The sequence below is a fragment of the Vicugna pacos genome, chromosome 10 (assembly GCF_048564905.1).
Source record: "Vicugna pacos chromosome 10, VicPac4, whole genome shotgun sequence".
Classification (NCBI taxonomy): Eukaryota; Metazoa; Chordata; class Mammalia; order Artiodactyla; family Camelidae; genus Vicugna; species Vicugna pacos.
The window spans coordinates 1,114,895-1,135,287 of NC_132996.1; the positions used below are offsets into that span (position 1 = coordinate 1,114,895).

Genomic DNA, 20,393 nt, shown 5'->3' on the forward strand with positions numbered 1-20,393 from the left:
TAAAGGGGGGATAGTACATTTGTACAGTCACCACTTTTTATGCAGGTGGTACCCTAGGCATTTTACATTTGCAAACATCCGTAATCCAGATATATTCTTGCAAGGCAAGGATTTTTTTTAATTGATGTATAGTCAAGTTTACAATGTTGTGTCAATTGCAAGGTGTTTTTTGACGTTTGAATTAAAAAATACTTTTTCAGGAGGGAAATTAGGTGTATTTATTTGTTTGATTTTTTAAAATGAGGTACTGGGGTTTGAACCCAGGATCTCGTACATGCTAAGCATGTGCTCCACCAATGAACAGTACCCTCTACCCCAAGGCAAGTTTTCTTATCCATTATTATGAAGCTTAGGAGTTCAAATAAATTGAATAGGAATCCAGATCTTTTGATCCTACTGTGGTCCTTCTCTTTATATTCTGCTGAAGGGGGTTGGGGAAGCATTTCCTTTGTTCATTTCTTTATTCAGCATTTTTGAGTAGTGACTTTATATCAGAGCCTTGCTAGGTGCTTGGAAATATAAAATAAGAAATGACACTTCTCTGCAGGGGCAGGAAGCCTAGACCAAAAACTGGGTAATGTGATCCGAGCTACAGTAGCCATGTGCAGACTATGAGGACAAACTGTACCCGCGGATTTGCTTTGGCTTCCCTTGCCTTCTGTCTGGTACACACCAGGTCACCGCAACCCAGATGGGCCCATAGCACACAGCAGAGTATGTACCTCGATCTCCTCTCCTGTCTCGGCAGGGCCTGCAACATGAGCATCCCTGACTACGTGCAGTGTGCTGAGGACCACCAGACTCTTCCCGTTGTAGTCCAAACCATGGAGATCATCTCAGAGGAGAATTTCTTTTGCATCTATCAGCTACTCACCTCGGTGAGCCATATCAGCCCATGTGGCTCCCAGTGGACACTCTGTATCCACTACAGGCACCGCTATGTGCCCGAGAATGGGTGGAGCGTCTTCCAGAAACACTGCAAGGTCGTGGGCCTTGTCACCATTACCGACTGTCTCTCTGCCAAGGCCTTGGAGAAGCTCCACGTGCAGAGGAGCTGTATGGCACCTCGATAATGACTCTCAGCTCTTTGCCTTTGTACTGCATGTGGAGGAAGTCGAGCAGCCGCGCACCGACGTTGCCTTCAAATTTAGAGGACTGCAGGGTGGTGGAGAAGAGGATCGAGGACTTCACTGAGTCACTCTTCATCTTGCTCAAGTCCAAGTGGCTGGATGGTGGCCCCAAGAATTCTGGGGACAAGATCCCCCTCCCCTGCATCCCGTTTGAGAAGGAGGACTTCATGGGACTGGACACAGACAGCAGGTAAGTTTACCTGGAGGCCAGTCCACCCTGGCTTTGTGCCGGATTGCTTCCCTACATCCACAAAGGGATCAGCAAGGAAGAAGTCTGTCTTGTAGCCAAGGGGGGATAGAGATGCAGCCCGCCGGTTTCCAGACATTTCAAAGTGAATCCGCCTTTGTTTCAGAGAGATCCTTTTAGGGTTAGTGTGGACACTTAGTCCCGCTTTACAGCCATGACCATGGTGGGACCCCTGGGGTTGCTGTCCAATAAAGTAGCCAAAGCCACTGATGCTAGGAGCACTGGGGAGGAGGCTGGACTGAGCTGAGATGTGCTGTAGGTCAAATGTACATCAGACACTGAGGCTTGTCTAGTAAAAGTATATAAACTATCTCTTTACTTCCTATATTGATTACATGTCAAAATGATAGTATTTTACATACAGTAGATTAAGTACGATCTGTTCTTAAAATCAGTTTCTAGTATTTGTTTTTTGTTTGTTGGTTTGTTTCTTTGTTTACCATTTTAAACGTGACAAATGGGAAACGTTATTTACATGGCTCTCATTTCATTTCTGTTGGGCAGCCTGTCCTGGGACAGTCTCATCCCTTTGCTTATAGATGAGATGCTGAACCCCGAGAGGCGGAACGAGGAGCTGGTTGAGCTGGGGCTGGAGCCGGTGTCTCCTGCCTCCCAGGCCCAGCACCTATTCTGCTCAGGCCCTCTCTTCTTGCCCGACAGCCTCCATGCCAAGTTAGGACATCAGAAACACCGCCGGGGACTTCCGAATGAACTCCTTATGCAGGGAAAGGCGTATCACGGTGTATGGGACAGAGCAGGGAAATGTTCATTCTCACTTTTTCCCTGTGATTAAGTCAACGGCCCCACTTTGCCTCGGAAGTACAGACGAGCTCTTCTGGGCTGCCTACCCCCCCAACTTCAGCTCTGTTTCCCGGTGTATCTGTTGTGCTGTCCCTCAGGCAGAAGAGGGTGAGATGCCTTTGCCGAGACGTGGAAACCTTTGCTGGGGAGAGTGAGGGAAGCTGTGTTCCCCCGGCCTACGGCCTCTGTCCTTGAGTCTGGAGAGGGCTCATGGTGGTCCCACAGGTGACGGTCGGAGAACCTGGCACATGTTTCTGGGCCCGCTGTGAAGGAAGTGCTCTGTGACTCTTGAACTTAGCTAAGATCAGATCCTACTCTCTGGTTGTTGGTAAGTTGGAGGAGAAGATGCTAGAGAATTGATAAAAAGAATGTCTAGACCAGCCCTGTGAGTGAGAAGCACAGGGGACACGAGTCCCACCTGCGAGAGACAATGTAGCGGGCTCTGGATGAATTTTCTGTTCCTCCCAGACATACCTCTATGACTTAAGGAAGGGGAGAGGCATGCTGTAGCCATGATCTGTACTTGTCCTCTCAGGGCCCTGTGATCTACATGCCCGCACTCCCCATCTGCTTCTTAAGATGAGCTGGCATGTATAGGAGCCTGGGCACTGCTGAGGGCATAACTGCCAGCACCGTGCTACACCAAGTCTGGCTCCGTTCACCTCTCCTGTCAACACCTGCTGAGGCCCCAGGCATTAGTCAAGGTAGGTGCATCGGTGCAACATAAGCAGGGACCACTTCTCCCCCTGGACAGACTGGTGAGTGAGCAGTGGAAGCCTGGAGCCCTGCCCCAGCCCCCACGCCAGTGCCTCCTCTTTTGTCATAGGAGGCACTGGTGATATTTTTGCTCAACAAATGCTTGTCTCTGAGTCTGCAGCCCCACCAGAGAATGCCAGATTGTTTTTGTCTTTTGAAGTCTGCCCTTGGGACTTGGCGGAGTATCCGGATGTGTAATTAGCATACAGTGCTTGACACTGTCCCCATTGTTTTCCCAGAACCTCGTGTACCAGGCATGGCTCCCAGTATCGAAATACAGCAGCGCATTAAACCTCCCTCCTTTTGGGTCTGTCTGTTCTGGTACCATAAGGGCTCAGCCAGCTTCTGAACGTCAGTGAGATAACGCGGCCAGTGAGCTCGGGTCAAGCACATTCTCCTCCAGTCACTTTTACCCCATTGTTGCTTTTAGTATTCCACAGTCATTAATTATTTAAACAATTCTTTGGTACAGGAGCAGAGCCTAATTCTCTCCTGCTACTCTTGGTGGAAGTGAGTAAAACGGTCCAGACTGAAATGCGACCACAATTTGTAGCTCAAAAGCTGCCTTGAAGCTTGTAGGTGGAATTTTGGTTAGGGGCGCTGACCACGTTGGGGTCCCCCGGCAGCGCCGCTCCCCTCAGGTCCCTGCTTTCCCTGGAGCAGGGGGTGAGGGTGGGTCTCACCATCCCCTCGTCCCTGGCCTCACACACTCACGTAAATTCTTGTACATGCTGTCAAAATCATTTTTGTTCTTGTGTGTTTCTAATTTTCTCTTGTTCCTCTTTTCCTTTTTCTTTATTCCTTTTTCATTTGTACTGCCCAGTGAGCATGTTGTTGCATCTGAAAATGTGGGCTGTGCACACCCTGCATTGGAAATAGCCAGATTGCCCTCCATACTGTCTCCATCGCTTTAAAAAGCAAAATCTTAATATCTGTCTTGATCCATGTATTATCCTAGTCATTTTGTATTTTCTAATGTTTTGGAATATTTGCTTTGTTAGCACATTACCCACTGGTGTTAGATACCTGTTAAAATCCTTGCTTTGAGGGACCTGTTTGGTCCTCCTTTTATTTGGTGACAAATGCGCCCTTATTAAATTTGTTTGATTGTTTTGAAGAAGTAAGATGCGAATTGATTTAGTCGGCTGCTCAGGGATTCTTTTCATGGAGTATTTAAACTTGTAAGGTCAAACCCTGCAGCATTTTGCTCGATTCCTGCTTTTACACAAACGTGCTCGGCACGCGGTTCCTGGCTGTCGCTGTGTGACGTGCGTGACGGCGCTTCCTGGCCGGCGGTCACTGGTGAGGAAGTGGCCGCCACGGAGGTGACAGCTGCAGGGGACGCTGTTGGAGGAAGCGGTCACCGTTTGGTTCTTTAATTTTTTTTTTTTTTTGCATTCAACTTCCCCGTGCCATTTACTTTACTTTGCCTTCATAAAGGGGCAGAATTGGGTCTAAAATCCATGACACTATTTGTTCCCTTTACGAGGCTGGTTTTTCTGGGTATCAGGACAACATGACCTTCTCCTAAGTAGCTGGCTCACCTGGATCTGTTGGACACAGGGACAGCTAAAAGGGCCGTAGCTTCCTCTCTGCTCCAGCCAGTGGGCATTCAGAGCTGGGTCTGTGGTTTGCCTCAGCAGCCGTGCAGACCTCCCTGCCCCGGCCTTTACTTTTAACCCATGTTGGCAGTAAAGAGTTGAATCCGTTTCTGTTGCAGCTGACATCCACCACTGACAGCCGTGTCGTTAGTTTGTGGTAGTCAGTCTCCAACACCCCAGACAACCGTGAAGGAAGATGATTTGGCCGACCTAGGACCCTGGATTCTCACCCTCACCATGGTTCATCTCACCCGGTGGAAGGGTGTGGCCACCACCATCATGCTGACCATGAGGCCTTGTTTCTCCTTTCATGCTCTGGTCCAAATGTGGACACTTCATTTTTCACTGAATTTGTCTCACTTGAGACAGGCCAGAATATCTGAATGAGTCCATCACATTCTGGGTGGGGAACAGAACAGAAGTAAGTGTCGCAAGTAGATGGAGTCTAGGCTGTCCGGGTTGGCAAATGCAGGCTGGGATCTGTGATGGCTGGGCTGTACACTGGACACAGGTCTTTCCCGTGGCTCCCGAGAGCCCAGGAGTTGGAGTGATAACAGCCTTCCGTGGGTTCCCCCATCCTCATCTGCTCACTGGCAAGTGTGTCTGCTAATTAGGAGCTCCCCCAGACCTCGGGCCCTTCAAAGCTCAGACCATGGGAAAATCTTGAGTCCCTTCTCCTGGGCCTCCTGTGTGAGAATGCAGTGCCTTCTGAGGTGACCAGCGGCAGGAGATGCCTCCCCCTCCAGGGAGCACCCTACGGCGGACTGTTCGTGAACCATGCTGTGAGCTTGTGTGTTTCCGGCCATGGTCCCTGCAAAACCACACTTGAGATCAGCTTATTGGTGAAAATAACAGGACTGATTCCAGGGCAGGGCCTGGGGGAGGGAACAGTGGAAATTGAATGTGACCTGAGACAACTAGGTGGGTGCTGAGGCTGTTACTAAAATGGGGAGTCTGGGAGGTACCTGCCAGGAATCGAATTCCAGAGTAAATGGTGGACATGAGGCATTTTTAAGATGCCATTTTTCATCCAAGTTAGGACTTCAAAGAGGCACTCGGCTCTATGAGACTGGGGCTCAGGTGAAGGAGCTGGACTAGAGATACAAGTTGGGAGTCGTCATTCTTAGCTGGTGTTCACAGCCTTGCATGTGAATTAGATCATCTCGAGAGCTGCAGACTGAGGCTGAGGGAGGGGAGGGCTGTGCCTCGGTTGGAGGAAAGCCCAGACCATGCAGCTTTGGTGTGTCAGCCAGCGGCGTTTGTCATTTTCAGAGCAATGCCATTTATCCTTAAGGGGCCTGGGGGTCAGCAGGGCCAGCCAGAAAGAAATCCAAAGGGAGAGTCTTGGCCACGTGTGCGTCTTAGGAAGGTGCAGAGGCTGCAGGATACGGAAGGTTAGAATCCTCAGAAGCTGGAGTTGGAGTGGGGAGAAGGTATTCACAGTCACCTGTGAGGGAGGGAGGGAGGCCTAGGGAGTCCCCACCCTACCGGACTCGCTTTCCCATGAACAGGAGGCAGTCAGACAGAGGATCTGAGGTAAGAAGGATGGGCACTGGGAGGGGAGCCAACCTGGAGAATGGTGCTTGGAAAGTTCTGGAATAGTCTCCCTGAAAAATAGAGTTAAAAATACCCAGACTCTTAAGAATATTGTTAGTGACTTGGGAGGAGGCAGTTGTTTTTCTGGCCTCCTAAGTGTAAGTCATGTATCCAGGGATACACAGAAGATACGGGCAGTCTGTTCCGGGGACTTGATCCTTACCAGGGGGATCAGTGCAAGTTTAAAGGGGCAGAAGGGCAGCGGAGCGAAACTAGCCAGGCCCCGTGTCAGGTAGCAGTCGGCCGCCCTACTTGCGTGTTTCATTCACATCCATGCCTCCCAGGTGGGCGCTGACAGCCCCCTTTTGGGGATTGGGAAGCCTTCTCAGAGGGGTTAAGGAATTGGTTTGTTTAGCGGTTGATAAATGCTGTAGCAGGATTCAAGCAGAGCCTTGTCAGACTTCAAGGGCATGTTCTCTGTACTGTTTCCAGTACTTCCCTGTTATACCTGGAATGGTGAAGTGGGTCAGATTTGGAGCCTTTCAGAAAAAGTATGATTTAAGAGCCTCAGGACTGTTTCACAAAGCTCAGCATTCTTTGATGGTTCTGAAGCATGCAGTGCTTTTCGCCCCACAGAGGTAACGTCTAACTCCATTGTCGATGATGTGCTTGCAAATGATATACAGGTGTAAAACCACACTTCGCAGCTTCTAAAGGGAAACTCTCCAATTCTCCCTTGGTCGGCTTTCTTCCACGGGGTGTAACTGTGCTGCAGCATAGGCCTGAGCTTCCGTATGGAGTGAGGATTTAATATCCGATGTTAGCATAAAATGGTCAGATGAAGAAAACCGACATTGACAATTTATTTTTGGGTTTCATTAGTCAAGATATACTATCAGTTAATGGCCCATATAGCAAATGAAATTCAGTATAGGACATTGCATTTCTTCCTTTCTATTTAGAGTTCTCTTACCGAATAAGGTTGCCTGCTTTGGAACATCAGATTCACCACCACGGCACCTATCAGTGTGTTGGTGTGATTGCATTTACAGAGTGAATCTAATCTGGTCTTCCTCAGCCCCAAACACTCCAGTGCAGAATCACGGGCTGTAGCCATCTGTTAGTCACGCAAATACTTCTAAAATTATATGATGCCAGAAAAGAAAGAAGAGAGAGAGAGAGAGATTGCCTTTATCAAAGTTCCTTTCAGTTCTAACTGCAAACTGTTGTTGAGCAGCTATTGTTTCCTTTGGATATGAATATATACATTTCTTTGCATGTAACCTAGGTTTTGGACTAGAACACCAAGTTCTTGCTGTCCCCAAGCCACAAAAATAGTAGCCAAATTGGACCCGTGTGAAATAGTTTATACTTTTTTCTGAGAAAGTATCCTTGAATTTGGGACTTGGACTGTGATTTCTGCTTTTTGCTTCCCTCAACCGTCTTGTAATCTCCCACTCCTTCCCACGTGGTTCCCAAGTGTTCGTGGTCTCAAAGGAGCGGGCAAACACCCAGTTGGTCACCATGTACTGCTGCTATAGATAGAGACCAGACAAGACCTAAAGGACATTATCGGAGAGGAATTCCTGGAAGAAATGGGCTCTACATTCAGTTGTGAGGACAGAGTAAGAGTCAGCCAGGAGAAGGAGTCAAGAATGTGTCTCAGATCGCAGGTGCAGCCCGGGCAGAGGCCTGGAGGCTTTTGGCGTGGGGACCCGTGGAGAGTGCCCTGTGCGGTCCAGGGTGGAGGGAGCCCCTGCTGGGGAGGACACTGGAGAGAGTCCGGGATGTAGGGCTTTGGAAGAAGTTGAGTTTTACTAGAACTGACACAGTAGGCAGTGAAGGGTGTCAACAGAAGTGACCCTCAGGAAAGGTACTTCTGGTTTTGCTTCTGATATTCTACAGACCGAAGGATCGGTACGGGCGAGAGCAGGTATGTCTGTCCCTTTGAGACCCAACCGGTCATTCATTTATACATTACACGTGCACTTCTGTGAGTCTAGGGGAGAGAGCATGTAGCCACATTAGTAAGCAAAATGTATTTGCTTCTTGAGAGCTTAGCATTGTCAGAAGTTGACTTAGCCTAGAAAGCTCTAGGAAGAGAGGAACAAATTGTGGAGGTTGGAGGGAGGGAAGGCTTCCTTGGGAAACAGTCAAAATGAGACTGGAGCAAGTGGGAAGTAGGAGCAGGTCAGGGGCCCCTGTGGTCACTGGGGACCTGTGTACTTAGGTGAGGATGGGCTAGCAGGGTCTGGGGTGGGGCTAGAACTCTAACAGGGAGCCTCTAAAGGGTTTGAAGTGGGGGTTGATGTAATCAAATTTGTGATTTGGGAAGGCTGCCGTGGCTCTCTGTGTTTGTATAGCGGGGAAGAGGGGGTGGGTGCCACCAACTGGGGGATCATTAGAAGACCATTCACAGGCTGGGATATGGGCATCGGGGCTACTTAGGGATGGCAGGGGCAGTGTGGATGCCGGCTTTCCTTATTGGGGGAGTTGTTAGCGGGCCGACCTAGAGGCATTTTGTGGCTGGAAGAAAACTGATGGAGGCCGCCAGGTGGATTTTCCTCTTCTCTCCTTCCCTGCCTAGTGTGATGATCTTAGCTCAGCCAACATTTGGAACAAAAGAGCTAATTTCCAGGGTTGCCCAGGACTTTGTAGAGCTCCTTCGAGTGAGATCTGATAGGATTTAGGTTTGTGTTCAGATCTGGATGTTCACTTAGCTAGAAACGTCCTGTCATTTCGATTTCCATAGGGGTTTTTTACTTCATAAAGATTGCTTTCTTGGTGAGAGGAAATTTAATACAGCTGTTGTCTTTTTCAAAAAAATCATATCATTTAAGAACTTTAATATTCAAAAGAATAGAAATATATAAAATATTTAAGGAAGTCGTTGGTGTAGTTTCTTTGCTTTCTGAGCTAATGTGGAGTTAGAGCCTTTGCATTACTTAATAGCACATCCTTGTCAGTATTTAAAGAGCTGATAGTGGGCGCCCCAGGCCCCACCTCTCAAAGAATCGTTAAAGTTTTCTCTGAAATAGTGAGGTCATAAAGGTCTTGTTTTCAGAAATCAAACGGTTTATAATACGCAGCATAGCCACATTTATAAAATAATAATTAGTTCAAAATTAAGAAAGTGGAGGATAATTGATTTTTTTAAAGCCTATACGTAAACTTTCTTGTGCTAATGTTGCAACTGGAAATTTTGAAAAGAAAAATCCTACTGCAATATCATCTACATGGAATACATATATGAGTTTTACGCTTGAAAAGTAACTGCGCAGTGGTTTTCAAAGTCAGGAGCATTCCAGCTCAGATACTGGCAGTGATGGTTGCTGGTTTTCAATGAAAGAGCCTAAATTTGCCTTCTTAGCTTTTTTATTTTTGTATTGAGAGGGTTGATTAGTGCTTTGCGAGCATGATTTTGGGGCAAATTGAGGGCAGATGTCGTGTAAAAACAGTGAGATATTTCCATGCATTTTATTTTCTGGACATCACCAGGGCACATGTGGGGTTTGTGCCTGCAGGCTGGAATGCTGCAGGACTCCCTAATCCATCACCATTATGTCCTGGAGCTGCTCAGGTCATTGAATGCTTTTCTGTTGCTTGGAGGAAAGGTGGTCTGATGGAGATGATCAGATGTGCAGTTAAAGTGCTATTACTTGAAATAAGAGTAACCTAGAAACATTGCTCTAACAATACAGGATGAGGGAGGAGAATTGTCTGAGCTACTTGCAGTGGGGAGTCTTCTCATGTTTCTCCCACACCGTGACTCCTGCCAATATCCGCCACAGTCCTGCACGGTAGTCCTGCCGAAGCAAGCAAGCACTTTGCTCAGAAACGCACTGAATTTCCTTGTGCCTCTGTTTGTTGGCTTTTTTTTGAACGCACATTTTGCCCTTTGCTTAAATGCCATCCATGCTAGTCAACTCTTACACTCATTTTTCTGGAACTCGTCCATAAATAGCTGCTGAATGGATGAACAGAATGTAGTATCTCCATGTAGTGGAAGATTATTCACACGTAAGAGTGAATTAAAAAGAAAAAAAAAAGAGGAAAATGAAAAAGGCCACCTGTTTTTGGAAGTCCACCCTGACTGTTCAACCCACACTTTTCCCTTTGAAACCCAATCACTTATGCTCCACTCTACTCTTTTTGATAGTGCTTACCACCTTCTAATAATCTTTAACGATTTCAAAAAAAAAAAAAAAGAAAGAGATGCTGATACCACTTCAAAATATACAAGCCTTGATAACAGCTTGTTAATTGAAAGGAAGCAGACACAAACGGTCAAATATTGTTGATTTCAGTGATCTGAAATGCCCAGAAAAGGCACATGCAGAGGCAGAGAGCAGGTGATGGCTGGAAGGGGCTGGTTGGAGGGGGATTAGGGAGTGACTGCTAGTGATAGGCGGATTCTTTAGGGGTGATGAAGTGTTCTGGAAATAGAAGGTGATGGGTGCTACACAACCGTGAGTTTGCAGAAGACTGCTGAGCGCTGTGTCTGGGAGTGCCTGTTGTTGGGGCATCTTTATTTTGTTCTCATCCTGCAATGTGAAGAGCCATCTTCTGCTGTGGCTGTTCTACTCCTGTGAGTGGTGAGGGTCAGAGACTTTGCAGAGTCATGTTTCTTTTTTCCCCCTGGGTGAGTGTAGGCAAAAAAAGATTTAAGCCTAAGAAAGTGCTCCATCTGCAGAAATGTCTTTTTGTTTTGCATGGTGTAAAAACCTTGAGAGCTTTTAATCGTTGAGGCCAGTCTGTGGGAGGAAATAGCCCGTGAAGCCTGTTTGAGCCCGGGAAGCACCGTGCATCTCTCCCAGACACGGGTGGGGATTGCACCCCCGTTCAGGCAGTGAAGGGCCCAGACCCGTGAGCAGACTTGACAATCGTGAATATTTACGTGTATCCGCTGCTTCATCTTGGATATTAATTTCAAGCTGAGTCAGTTTGTGGCGGCAGCCTCATCCTACATCAGGAATTTATAGTATCTGCTCTTTGAGGTGAAGACCTGACAGACTTGATTATTTAACAGTCTGCCTTGAATTGATATCTCAGATTCCTTTGTCAAAAGCAAAACAGCAGAAATACAGACGTCCTTTAATGCCAATGTGACCTGGAACGGGATTAGCCTCTGTGCCTCAGTCGCCTTATCTGTGAGTGGGTAAGATGATAACAGTGCTTCCCTCAGAGGAGCTGGTGAGGGGAGAGTCAGAAGCACAAATGGAGGACTTACACGAGGTGCTCATGAATGACCTAGTTTAGTGCTGTCAGTCTGGTGAGGCCTGAGGGGCAGAGATGTCAGAACAGAGCAGTCCTAGCCGGAGCTCGAACCGTGATGGCAGCTGTTATGATCAGTATCACCACTGTTGATTATCAGGTAGTTTATGACTTGGTAATATGAATTCATGAATAATGTTAAAGAACTAGATATCTCAGATCCAGTTTACATAGTCCTCAAAATTTCCTCTGAGAAATAGATGGTATCTTCCCCATCTTAAATCTGAGATGAGTCTCTAAAAAAGTCTGTATTCCTCCATCTTTTTGCTTTAATTCCCCATTTCTTAAAAAACAAAGTTTTTAAATGGAGTTACTGGGGACTGAACTGAGTGCCTCATGCATGCTAAGCACATACTCTCCCACATGAGGTATAACCTCCTCCCTGATTTTTTTTTAATTTACTTTCTTAATTTACGGAGTTTAGAGGCCTCTAATTCTTTTTCTGGAGACTTGTCCATGAACCTGTAAATCTATAATTAATGGACAAAATTTGGTTTATTAAAAAAAATCAATAGAATATTGTGCAATCCATCCAAAAAGAAATGCTCATTGACTTAAAATGTTTCTCCTTTAAGGGGATTTCTCCTTTGTGGTCTAGCTTAATTTATTAACAGGCATCCTCATCATCATAATGACCAAACTCGCTGTGAGTGGACACCTACCTAAGGCTAAAATGCTTTCCTCATGTTTTAGTTCATAGCAGGTGTTTGATTGTAGGTATCAGTGTCTCCTTTTTTGCAGCTGAGGGATTGAGAGATGGAGCAGCTTGTCCCAAATTACACGCAGCAGGCTGTGGCTAGCTCGGTGCTGGAACCCAGGCTGCACAGGATGCTTTCTTAATTGCTCCTCTAATCAGCCTCCCGTTAAGTGGTTACCCAAACACCTGTGACTCCATAAATGGCCGAGTTTAGTGATCTCAGCTTGATGATGCCTTCAAAGGAGAGACACCATTGAGAAGGTGAGACAGAGTGGCAGAAATTACAATTGTTTAGTTTCACAAATTTATAATTCTCAGGTAATTACTTAAAAAGTTAATTTTATATTTTAGTGCTCTGTAAGCACTAAAACATAACATTAAAAATAATTATAGTGCAAAAGAGAAGTGGGCTGAAAGTCCAACCACTGCTATTGATGTTACTTGTTTTTCTCTAGTGGCCCTTATTGACAGAAATACTTACAAAGACTGAATTGGTTTTATGTAGTCTTAATATGGAAGAAAAGGTTGTCAGTGAATATTGTAAGTAAAGTCTTTACTCTTTTCTTTCCTGTTGATGAATATGTAAGTTGTTTTCATGGCTTAAGTACATTTCCTCATTTGTGAAATTTTAGTAATATTGTTTAATTTGTCTGACTGTGAGAGTTAGACGCCTTGTATACAAAGAACACAAGAGGTGCTTAATAAAAGTGCTGTCACAATGACAGATATTTTAGATTGATCAACTCTGAATACTAAAGAGTGTCGCTTATTTCTGATGCATATTTAATATGTATATGTATGATATATTTGAATATGGTTTAAAGTAACAAGGATTCATTTTTTTTTTTGGTGTAGTATGAAGTTTTAATGAAATCTGTATCATTCTAGTGAGACAGGGACTAGTTAAATTGCCTTAATCAGATGACCTTGAAGATTATTTACACAGAATATGTATTGTTACAAATCAGAATTTATGTTGCCGTGTAACCATCCACTCAGATATTTAAATTCGTGGGATTCTGACCAGATCAATTAAGTTTAGTAAAATCCACATTGATCATTTTCAGGGAATAAGCTCCTCTCTTTTGTGATTAAAGAAAATTTTGATTTTTTTCTACACTCTTAACAGGTTTAAAATATCAAAACATTGATTTGACACATTACTTTTTTAATAGAGAGAATAAAGCTCATGCTGTTTTATTATGTAAATAAATATTTTTGTATGTCGACAAACTTGTATGATATCCTGGATCTTTGAGAAGTATTTTGCAAGATATTAGATAACCTACTGTTGGAAAAATACAAACGTGACTTTTATGAACATAGGCGTAGTACAGATCTGTTGGTTTTTGCTACAGTGCAAGACATGAGGCCTAGGATGCCTTTGCTGCCGATTGCCAGGAGGACACATTCCATGCCTCAGTTTCCCCTCCTGTAAAATGAAGTGGCTGAACTGGATTCTTTCCTCTTCTAAGATGAGTTTCCATGAGCCTATGTCTTCTGTTTATATTCAGGAGTATTAGCAGTATCAAATTAAATACTGAATATCCCTCCCTTCCCCCGAATCAAAGTGCAGTATATGCTACATAAGCTTTTAGTTATCTGATTCTCCTTTCTGATCCTACAGGCAATTTTTGTGTTGCATCTTTCCCGGCAACCTGGAAGGTCATTTTAGCCATAGGTGGCACTGTTGCACCTTCTTACAGTCTTAACATTCCTGTTTGTAAAAGAAGGCTTAAATAACTTTATTTTATTTTGATTTCTTTACTTAATGCTTCAGAAGAGCCCAATGTCTTTTATGTGTGTCTACCTGGAAAAGTTATTCTGCTTATATCTTAGATTTATTCTGTCATCTCACTGTGAACATTTCAGACTTGCTGTGCAAGCAATGGGAAAATCGGGCTTTTCTTCTAGTGTTAGAAACCAGTGAGCCGGGATTTTATAAAACAGCTAGAAGCGGCATCTGGACGACCTTAAAGGTGAAAAGTGTATTGAGTTCCCTGAGTTTTGACCCCGCCGCTGTGTGTTAATTGGTGGTAGGAGATTTGGTACATATACGAAGGGGTGTAGTTTTTTGACTTGGGTTTGGTTGCACGTGCTGCCACTGAGCCACGTGAGCCTGAGACAGTTCGTTTTGAGTTTTTCCCTCGTCTGTGAGATGGGGACATTCATATATGAATTGTAGAATTGTGAGAATTAGAAATTATGTGCAGTGTTTAACACAGTGAGTATGTCAAGAGGGCTCTTAAACTTTAGCTGCTGTTTTGTGTGAAGCCATCATTTGGGAGTCTTTGGCAATTACTAAGAAACAGGAAAATAAGAAGAGCTGTTTTTATGATGAAAGATATTTGAGGAGGTTCCATAGTTCCTATACCCATAATTTAGCATCAGCAGAGTCAGGACAGTTACACAGTCGCCCTGAACCAATGTTAAGCCACAGAATTATTTGTTGCTTCATATATTTTGGGGCTTAAGGAGATCCAATACTTATACACATGTTGTCTCCAGCAGCCAACTGAGAGATGACACAAAAGAGTAGACAGGCGATAAATGTCTTCTTTGTTACTGATGAAGCCACGTTCTTCATGAACTTCAAGGCTGTGGGAAAATGCGTGTCATGATACTGTGTCCCAGAAATACAGACTCACCCTGTCCCATGTAGCTCTGGGCCACAGCGAGCCTTCCCTTGAGAGGACCTGCCCCTTCATGCACAGGGCTTTCCTGCCATGGAGCTGAGCATCCCAGGTGCTTCCCAATGGTGACCAACACTGGAGTGAAAGGAAGGGTTTCACATGCCCCGCTTGTCTCCCCGGACTCACACCTCACTCTGTTAGTGTGATGAGTGCTAGCTGTGGGCCAGGGGCCAGGGGTGTGAAGGGAGAAGCACTCTCCATGGCCCAAAAGAGTGGTTAGGAGGCATCCCCTCCCTCAGTTTAAACAGGTGGTGGGGTGGAACATAACGGTACTCCCCAATTGTTTATAAAAGGAGAAATAAGGATGTTCTTTGGGACTTAGGCTAGCCAGGAAACACATAAGATGATTAGAGGGGAGACTTGTAAATCACTTTGATATTAAGTTGACATTTGTTGAACACCCAAAATGTGCTACATTCTTTTCTGAGCATTTTACAGAAATGAATCCTTCAATCTTCTCAACAAGCGAGTAAGGAAGGTTTGATTGTTATCCCAGTTTTACAGTGTGGAAATTGAGGCACACAGAGGGTAATTAAGTTGGCAAAATCACAGAACTATTAATTGGCAGAGCTGGTATTTAAACCCTGGCTGTCTGGTTTTGAGGCTCCCAGAGATGGGCTTTTTGTGTTTAGCGTTATCAGCATCCCTGAATCTTTGTACCTCTGTGCATCAGTTAGCCTATAAAGGACAGGGAAAGGAGAGTTACATGGGTGCTCATAGTCATGTCTTGCCACTGTCCACGGAGAGTGCACCGTGATTGGCGTTAATTGTCTTCTGGGCAGTAGATCTGTTCGTATAATAGAAATTTAGTTCATTGAGTTAATCTAGAAACCCTTCCTGCTCCGTTTCTGTCCATGCTTGCCATGTGACTGCCTGCCCGTTATCGGGCAGTGGAGGAGAAAATGTACTCATGGTTGAACTCTGATATTTCAGTCTGGTTCATAGATTCACGTCTTCTGTTACATTAATAAGCTAAGTTTCTGGTTTTCTTGCATCAGTGTCTCATGACTTTGGTTAATGTGAAACCAGTCCATGGGAGCCCAGGGGTGATGACGGTATAATTTCTGAGCACGCTGTGGCACTTCTACCCATGCAGACGTGGCTGAAGGATGTCCACCTTCCTCACTGATTTCCCCCAACAGCAGGGTCCTCTCCCACCCCTGGATGTGAGGTTGGGAGCTCTCTGAGTAGGCCAGTCAGAGGCCCAGTTAACCAATCAGAAAATGATGAAGTACCTGGAAGTGGGTTTAATAGAAGAAAAGGGCTTCCAGGTAGTCAGATGGGCTGTTCGAGTCCATTTGGTGAAAAGCTGTCCACTGTCTGTGGTTTAGCTGCTTCTTTGCTATTGAAAAGTCTGGAGTAGATGAAGGGATTTTAAAAAGCAGAAAGGAATGATTTCAGGTGGTACGTCCACACTGGTGAGAAGTGATGGATGACCACCAGTGTGAGGCATAGACAGAGTCTTACAAACTTCATAAAACAGCATTAAAAGCTCTGCCATCTGAGTGCACTTCATATGGGGTCCAGATCATCACTGGTGACGCAGTGAGGGCAAGTAACTGATGATGGCAGAAAGAACATGGACGCATCAAAAAGGTCTCGTTCACGTTCCCTGTTTAAGGGATGCGGCACAGTGTAATATATTTGAGCTGGTTTTTCACTGAAAAATTTTTAGTGTTTTCTGGGACTCCCCAGTACCCCAAGGGTCCATGCAGCTGGGTGTCCCCTCAGTGCAGCACTGTCAGCGCTTGCCCTGGGCTGACGCGGTGTCACACGGAGTAGGACGGTCAGCGTCCCCGGCTCCTCTGAGCTCCGTCTCCTCATCCGCAGAGCCGGGTTTCTCATCCGTGTCTACTTAGTAGGGTTGTTGAGAATCACACGTGAAGCTTCAGGGGTGACTTGTGGTTGTCTCTGTGATTGGCATATAGTGAATATTTGATAGAAACACTTGTTTTTTTAGTATAATTGTAGTACCTAGGTTGCAGTGGTTTTTAGTCTGCGTTTTTTTATAACTTTATTCTTATTTTTTTTGTTTTGCAACTTTGTTTATTTACTTTTATTTTTATTTTTTAACATTTTTTATTGATTTATAATCATTTTACAGTGTTGTGTCAAATTCCAGTGTTCAGCACAATTTTTCAGTCATTCATGGAAATATACACACTCATTGTCACATTTTTTTCTCTGTGATTTATCATAACATTTTGTGTATATTTCCCTGTGTTTATTCTTTTTTTTACATTTTTTATTGATTCATAATCATTTTACAGTGCTGTGTCAAATTCCAGTGTTCAGCACAATTTTTCAGTCATTCATGGACATATACACACTCATTGTCACATTTTTTTCTCTGTGATTTATCATAACATTTTGTGTATATTTCCCAGTGCTATACAGTGTAATCTTGTTTATTTATTCTACAATTTTGAAATCCCAGTCTATCCCTTCCCACCCTCTCCCCCCCCCCCCCCGGTAACCACAAGTCTGTATTCTCGGTCCATGAGTCTATTTCTGTCCTGTATTTATGCTTTGTTTTTGTTTGTTTTTGTTTTTTAGATTCCGCATATGAGCGATCTCATATGGTATTTTTATTTCTCTTTCTGGCTTACTTCACTTAGAATGACATTCTCTAGGAGCATTCATGTTGCTGCAAATGGCATTATGTTGTCGGTTTTTATGGCTGAGAAGTATTCCATTGTATAAATATACCACATCTTCTTTATCCAGTCACCTGTTGATGGACATTTAGGTAGTTTCCATGTTTTGGCTATTGTAAATAGTGCTGCTATGAACATTGGGGTGCAGGTGTCATCCTGAAGTAGTTTTCCTTCTGGGTACAAGCCCAGGAGTGGGATTCCTGGGTCATATGGTAAGTCTATTCCTAGTCTTTTGAGGAATCTCCACACTGTCTTCCATAGTGGCTGCACTATTCTTATTTTTAAATATGCACTTAGTTTATTTATTTTTTTGGAGGTACTGGGGACTGAAGCCAGGACATTGTGCATGCTAATCAGGTGCTCTACAACTGAGTAAAACACACCCTCCTTTTCTGCACTTGAATATAAATATTGCTATACACAAAATAGCTCTTAAACACCATCATGGGACCTAGTCACTGTATAGACAATTGAACACGTATGCTATTTCAATAGGAATAAATGTTGATGAGACATACATTTCTGAATCTGTTAATGTGCTTAAAAACGATCATAGGTAGTGATAAACACGAATCTTTGATCCAGTACTTCTTAGGGTCTGTTTTGCCATCAAGGGAAATTACATTCTACAGAGAAGGCTAACTGGGTCTCTTTGATATTTGGATGGTTTAGCAGATGATGAAGACTTTCAAAAGCTGACAGTTTTGTATTTTAAATTAACTACAAAGTTATCTTCTACAAGTTGTAAGTACTAAGCTTGTGAAGTGCTCAGTAATCCAGGGGGTATGTGTCTGTGTCTGTGTGAACGTTTGTGTGTGTGATATCAGGAAGATAGAAAGAAGTTCCATATAGACTTCTGATAACTTTCTCCTCCATTTCAAGGTGTAGGCATATATTTACATAAATAAATTGATATTCTTTTGTCATTTGGCATGTTGGGAATAAGACTTTCTCATACTTGTTTCAGAAGTGTTAGGGAGGTTGAGCTTAGGAAATGGGAGGATATAGAGACAGGGAGGTTCTTTAAACTGTGCAGAATGAGAAATAGTAACTTTTCTCTTTTCTTCTAGAGCAAACTGGCACTGAATTGTAACATAATATTACTCAGAATTGCTTTTCTGATCAGATACAAGTACCTCAGATTTTTTAAGGCAACATGAAAGATGAAATATGTTTTAGCATTTATCATTAAAAGAAGTTTTATTTTTCAAGTAAAAGGTTATAGCCTGTTCTTTCTTCCAGCGGTACAAGAAATTCTCATTGATCTATCTAAATGACCTCTGTGCTTAGATTCTTTGTGTTTTTTTTTTCTTTAAGTGCTTGTTTCATTGTGGTTTGAATGAATGTTTAAAATTTCTGGATTTTGATCTTTAGAACATGCTGATTTATCAAAACTGTTAAAAACCTGATTGTTCTCTGCTCCTGGTTTGGTGGGACAACCTACTGATTTCTGTTGTCTGTTCAAGAGGGAAATTCTTCCTCTAGCCTGCAGATCATTAAGTGAATGGTTTGCAGTGTGCCTTTAAAATTATTTGTATGCATTGAGCATGTTTGTCCAGTGAAATTTAAATTGACTCATTGTAATGACTTTGCTTTGATTCTGTGGTTTTGATCCTCTCCACAAGAATTTGAATTCTCTGTTGCATTTTGTATACGTGTTCTTAACAGGGGAAGAAATTTTACATTTTTTACAGAGGTGGGTTTTCCTATCCCCTCTGAATGCCTTCTAAAATTGATACATTAAAAAATCTGTTATTGCAGTGCATAATTATTTCATAAACTATTTTTTGGCATAATCAGAAACAATGACCAAGAATGATAATAAAAAATACGAAAATCTTCCTTCCTTTGAAGAATAGAAATCAGGTAGTCAGGCTCCCTCATGCTTTGTGCCTGACACAATTACTCTCATGTCATTGTGTATCATGATTCGGAGATGGAGTTGCTTCAGGTTTATAGATTTTTGTTTTAAAATTTGTGTTGAATACTTTCTCCAGACTGATGTTTCCTGTTGGGTTTGTGGAAAGAGTAGAAGGGAAAAAAATACTTTGTTTTGTTTTCAGGAGGCCTGAGTTGATGGGAAAAGAGTTGAGGGTGGGCTGAGGAAAAGAGTGACACTCCCTCTCCTCCTGGCTGAAATTGATGAACAAAGAAATCAATTAAGTATATCGATATTTGACCAATAGAATTTAGCGAGCCCAAACTGGCTAGAAATGCACAACGGAAATTACTGAATTCAGCTGCAGAATGAGGTGCTTTACCAAGTAGAAGCAGCAGAGAGCAATCAGAAAAATCAGTAATATGATGAGATATAAAAGGAATATTATATCTTTTATTTCTGAAACTTTTCTACGGAAAGTTGTGTAGAGCTAAAATTAAGTTTCAAGCATCAGGAGTTAAGAGAGTGGGTGGTTCCGTAGGATCGTTATTCTCGGATGTGCGTAGACCCTGCTAGAGTGGCTGAAGATGGCAGGAAGAGACCCACATCCAGGATTAGTCATCCTAGGGTGTCCTCCATAATGGTTCCATGTGGGGGCCCATGATTGGGTTAACAAATTATAACACAGCACAGTCGCCTCTGAACTTTAAGAAGAAAAAATATGCTTTGGTACTGCTTTGCAAGCAAGTTCCTGTGCATCTTCACTCCAGTCTCCTTTCCTTAAAAAGCAGAGACAATGCTTTGCTTGTGTAGTTGAGGTTTTAGGTAGCACTCTGCTGGTTGCAAAGCAAGGACTGAGACCCTCAGCTATAAACGCTGGGCTTGTGTGTTGTTAGTCTATTATCCCCAAAACAAAGACCTGGCTGGTCTGGTGGTGTGCTTTGTAATGAACATATCTAAAAGTGTATCTAGTTCCCCTCACCCCATGACTTCCCTAAACATACACTAATCCTTTGTACTCATTGTATATTCTACAATCCCTGCCTCATCCTGTCTTTCCCGAATTTCCTCCTTACTATCTCACAACTGTTAACGAATTTTTCCTTTGATTATACACAATAA

General features: G+C 43.7%; 1 long non-coding RNA gene across 1 annotated transcript in view; it reads left to right on the forward strand.

The window, feature by feature from the left end:
- Positions 1 to 1,053: 1,053 nt before the first annotated feature.
- The window catches only part of LOC140698891 (uncharacterized), a 90,310-nt gene continuing 70,970 nt past the window's right edge, over positions 1,054 to 20,393 (forward strand). The window contains exon 1 of the long non-coding RNA XR_012076894.1: positions 1,054 to 1,320. This is a non-coding gene — a long non-coding RNA (uncharacterized lncRNA). The remainder of the gene's footprint in view (positions 1,321 to 20,393) is intronic.